Source organism: Brienomyrus brachyistius, unplaced genomic scaffold, assembly GCF_023856365.1.
Source record: "Brienomyrus brachyistius isolate T26 unplaced genomic scaffold, BBRACH_0.4 scaffold55, whole genome shotgun sequence".
Classification (NCBI taxonomy): domain Eukaryota; kingdom Metazoa; phylum Chordata; class Actinopteri; order Osteoglossiformes; family Mormyridae; genus Brienomyrus; species Brienomyrus brachyistius.
Genome location: NW_026042330.1, coordinates 1,030,001 through 1,035,281, shown reverse-complemented (window position 1 = coordinate 1,035,281; position 5,281 = coordinate 1,030,001). Strand labels below are relative to the sequence as shown.

At 39.5% G+C, this 5,281-nt stretch overlaps 1 long non-coding RNA gene across 1 annotated transcript; it reads right to left on the bottom strand.

Moving 5' to 3' along the window:
- Positions 1–2,134: 2,134 nt before the first annotated feature.
- On the bottom strand, positions 2,135–4,342 carry LOC125724152 (uncharacterized). The gene is made up of 3 exons (XR_007387181.1): positions 4,282–4,342; positions 3,436–3,456; positions 2,135–2,461 (listed from the first exon to the last, which is right to left on the bottom strand). It is a non-coding gene; the product is annotated as an uncharacterized LOC125724152 (long non-coding RNA).
- Positions 4,343–5,281: the final 939 nt, after the last annotated feature.

Genomic DNA, 5,281 nt, shown 5'->3' with positions numbered 1-5,281 from the left:
ACAGCCAGCGATGTAGGCTGTAAATTCATCGCCACGCCATACCACTGTCCGACTCAATTGTCACACAGAGGGACAAACGGTACTTTGACTTAAAAGCAAATAATAATAATAATAATAATCATAATAATAATAATAATAATAATAATAAATAATCGACAGATTAATCGATTATCAAAATAATTGTTAGTCGCAGCCCCATACCCAACTGTGAAAACTCCACCAAGCCGTGGAGGACGTCTTTCACTGTAACTAACAGAATAACTGCTATCTGTTAGCTCACTGGAATGCTTTTCTTTTTGTACGACTTTAACAAGGAACCTATCGAATGACAACCGTTTTTGCCTCCGTTTTGATTTCGCATTCGCATTGCATTGTCGTTAAATAGATTCATCGCTTGCACTGCTATACCCTTATTTGGGTGCTGCTTTTCTACTAAATTTTGATTTTACGAGTGAGGCACGCCGACTGAGACCGAGCATGGGAAATGATTATCTTCAATCCAGCAGTGAGAGAGAGAGAGAGCGAGATAGAGAGAGAGAGAGAAGAACCATTGGCTGAGTTGTGATTACGTAACGCTAGGCAGACAAAGTGTTTACATAATACTCGTATTGCAAGACCTCGCTCGTTTATCAAGTTAAAATTTATTTAAAAATTTTGCTCGTCTTGCAAAACACTCGTAAACCAAGTTATTCGCAATCCAAGGTTTGACTGTATATGCAAATGTACATTATCAAATGTACTTGTGTTCTCCAAAAAGTAACTGATATCTTGTTGGATGACTAGAAAAACACTGCTTTGTTTCATAAACCCCTCCTTTGGGCAGCGTTTTTCAGCCTGCCGGGTTAGTGCTAATTTACGAAAAATATGCTATGCTAGAACAAAGGTTGAGACACTGCCTTTAGGCACCCCAGCCATTCCATAATTTCATTAAATTGAATAGCATGTATATGTGGGGTACATGTGGGTACAAAGTGGGTTGAAAAATGGGCCCCATTTGTAATTGCCCAATGGGCCCCACGTGGGATTGTCCGCAGGTTTCATTTTGGCCCCATGACAAATTGCCCATGTGGGTTTCAAACAGTATTTCACTGGGGTACAGGTGGGCCCCAACTGGGCAACGTACATAAGACCCATCTAGAGCCCAGCTTCAAGTTCCATGTGGGTGCTATATGGGGACAACATGGTCTGAAGTAAGGGCCCAGCCAGCATGTATATGTGGGGTACATGTGGGTACAAAGTGGGTTGAAAAATGGGCCTCATTTGGAATTGCCCAATGGGCCCCACGTGGGATTGTCTGCAGGTTTCATTTTGGCCCCATGACAAATTGCCCATGTGGGTTTCAAACAGTATTTCACTGGGGTACAGGTGGGCCCCAACTGGGCAACGTACATAAGACCCATCTAGAGCCCAGCTTCAAGTTCCATGTGGGTGCTATATGGGGACAACATGGCCTGAAGTAAGGGCCCAGCCAGCATGTATATGTGGGGTACATGTGGGTACAAAGTGGGTTGAAAAATGGGCCTCATTTGGAATTGCCCAATGGGCCCCACGTGGGATTGTCCGCAGGTTTCATTTTGGCCCCATGACAAATTGCCCATGTGGGTTTCAAACAATATTTTACTGGGGCACAGGTGGGCCCAAACTGGGCAACGTACATAAGACCCATCTCGAGCCCAGCTTCAAGTTCTATGGTGGTGCAACATGGGGACAACATGGTTTGAAATAAGGACTGCAAGAGGGTTTCACTCTAGGTGTTAGGTGAGCTCCAACTGATCAACACAGGCAATTTCAGTAGAAGACTTAAGATTTATGCAGGTACTAAATGGGGCCAATACAGGCTGAAATATGGGTTGTAGGTGGGTTTGTATACATGTTCCATAACAGGTCTATTCAAACTGAACAGAACAGATTGAGGCTTCACATTAGATGCATCTACTCTTGCTATTGACTTGAAAAACATATTGGTATTGGAAAAAAAACCTGTATATGCCTCTCTCATTCACAGATGAACTACAATATTAACATGACAGCATTTTTAGTATACTTAAATTACCACAATACAAAACATTAGAGAACACGGTGAGACTTTATCTTTTCAAATTCAACTTTTATTTATAATATTTTTATACCTTCTTAAAGCTTTCATAGCTTATTAACAGCTCAGAACCATAAGGCCAGCTTAATTATGTGCTTTTCTTAATAAAAGAATATATGCTATTCCTAATAACAGCATCATTAAAGAGCATTTGCAACATTCTCAATACAGCACATATTAAAACAACAGTGAACAACAAAAGAACAGAACAGCTGCTGATTAGGCCTACTACTTATGTCGGTCTCGACTGCATTCTGGAAGCCCCTTGTCCTCCTCTGTCTCTGGCCCCAATGAACCACTTTGATAGTGCCCTCTGAGATTCTTGCTGGTTCACTTTTGCTGTGAGTGAATTCTTCTTAAGAGCCTCTGTAAAACAAATTTAGCTTATTATTCAGGTAATAATACACAGTATAAGCTAACATCAGAAATAGCATAACACTACTTAGAATGAAACTGAGGCCAACTTCAGCGGCAAAGGTTTTGACAGAAGTTAAAGAGGAGAAATACCACAGCCCTTGACACCTGCTAAACAAATAACTCAATGTGCAAAATGATCAGACTTCTCATACGCAACCACTACTGATATGCTGTATTGCAGCTATCACACTGAAAAAGCCTATAACCTTAATATTCAAGACCAGGATTTGAAGGGAAGAACAGCAATTTGAACAGCTATTCTATTTATAGTTTTATTTTAAATGTTTTCAAATGTTTCCATGTGAAACACATCAAGGTGCTTTTGTATAGCTGAACATCTATAATAAGCATCCATCCATCCATCCATCCATCCATTTTCCAAACCGCTTATCCTACTGCGTCGTGGGGGGTCCGGAGCCTATCCCAGAAGCAATGGGCATGAGGCAGGGAACAACCTAGGAGGGGGGACCAGCCCATCGCAGGGCACACTCACACACCATTCTCTCACACATTCACACCTATGGGCAATTTAGGAACTCCAATTAGTCTCAGCATGTCCAGGCGGAGACTCGAACCTGGGTTCTAGAGGTGTGAGGCAACAGTGCTAACCACTGCACCACCATGCCGCCCCCTTAAACAAATATTCTCAATTTAATTGAATTCATTAGTGTGGCCATCAACCTAAACATTAAAACCATACAGTCTGTTAAAGCTATTCTTTCCTTCATCATCTTATAGACACACAATCACACGATGAATGAAGTTGAGCAGAGGGAGAGAATTTCTGTTTGCCATCATGTAGCTATTACATGTTTTAGGCTTGCAAGTACAATCATCTCAGAGATGAAAATGACAAATGAGCACGAACTTGCAACAGATACATTAGTAAAAACATGGCAGAATATTAAATTCAAAGTACTTACGTGGCAAAGAACACTGTCCACCTGTGCATGATGTGTTAAAGAAAAGGAAAAAAGAAAAAAATTGGACAAGTTAGAAGGTGCACTTTTTATGGTTTAAATATAAGTTCACCCATCAACTACAAAATCGAATTACAGTCTATTTTAAAGCCTTTACAGATAAAAATTTAACAGCCAGCTTAGAAAATTAATAAAAATAAGCCATCTGTAAAACTAGCATCCATAGCAATTTACCAATGTTAAGATATTCAATTCTAGTAAAAGCACTGTTCAACACACATACATTTCCGGGTGTCATTCACATGTTCTCGCAAACAAAATATAATTTGGAGACCAGAGGGACACGTCAGCAATTCCTCCTGATCAGTCATCTAGTGTGTAAACCACAGCGACTTCAAGACTCCCAATTACTACAAGTTGTGTAGTGTGAACGATACAGTGATCCGACAACTATGAAAGTCCAGATGGTGCCAACTTAGTGTAACTTGTAGTGTAATGAAATTGAGTAATTTTATACTATTTCTGAACAAAAATTGAACAGAGGATTTAAGTTTTAAAACATTCATTGTTCTCCAGTAAAGTTCTCCTATAAACTTTACTTAAAACCTGTCCTGGGTTTTATATTGCACGATTATTAATTAACAGTAGAAAGCAAAAATTACTAAATCATTTTGTAATCATGAAAACGCATTGCGATTTAGCATATTGATGATGCATTCACTTCATAAATCATGACACACTGCTCTCCCATACATGAAAGCTAAGTTAAAAGTATTGGTATCGGCGATACTGGCTCTGTTTACTTAGTATAAAATCTATACCAAATTTTGCAGTATCCCAGACCACTACCTTGCAGTTTTTGCGGCCCGGTTCGGCCCTGTCAACGGCCCAGGACACCTGGGCAACAAAGAAGAGCTGCTAGGGGCAACTGCTTAGGAAGCAATGATATAGCTATCATTTTTGGGAGAATTTTAAACTTTCACAAACGTTTTGAGCGAAATGTTTAACACATTTTATTTCAGAAGGGGCTAAATGCTAAAACAGTGTAAGTTATTAGCTTGATTCGTAACTTGGCAATACTATGATCAGCTAGCTAAAACGTTCACTAGTAAATCTCCTGAGCTCAAGCAATTCGGCAGCTTACAATACTGCGAGAGTACTGATGATTTAATACAATAGTGACAGTCAAACTGGCAGGTATGTTACTCACCTGTGCAGAACTCCACTTCTACCGCTGCCGGCTACTGTTGAATTCCTCCTGCGGTGCAGCGCTTAATTAAAAAAAAACGCGCGAGCTGCATGAAAAAAACGACCGCTCGCGTGGTAAATTTAAAATAAAAGAAAAGATTTTAAATAAACAAACAGGGTGGCTGCAGCATTTGATTTGTTATTAAAATAGGATTTATCAAACAAAATATCCTTGCCTTTAAATCATGGCCCAATAAATATGCCAGCAGAATATATATACACACACACACATATCCCAAACTGTGCCCACAGTCAGCCCATGTGGGCTGAGTATTTGGGCCCATATATATTCCTACAATATATATAGATTTTATCAGGGTTTAAATTGAGATTTGCTGTCTTGGAGGGAGGTGGGGGCTCTGGTTGGGCCTGGGGGGCGGGACATTAACAATTCGGCTACAGTAACAATAATGAAAACAAGGGTAGCTTTATTATTTTTAATTAAAATTATTGATTTATTTTTTTTGTGACAGAAAAAAAACATTTTTGAGAAAAAAAAGTCTTTTAGGTCTTTCAGTTATACTGACATTGAAATCTTTATTGTCTTCCATAATCCTCTAAAGTTTTATTGCAAAGAACTCAATGAAATATCCTTAACTTT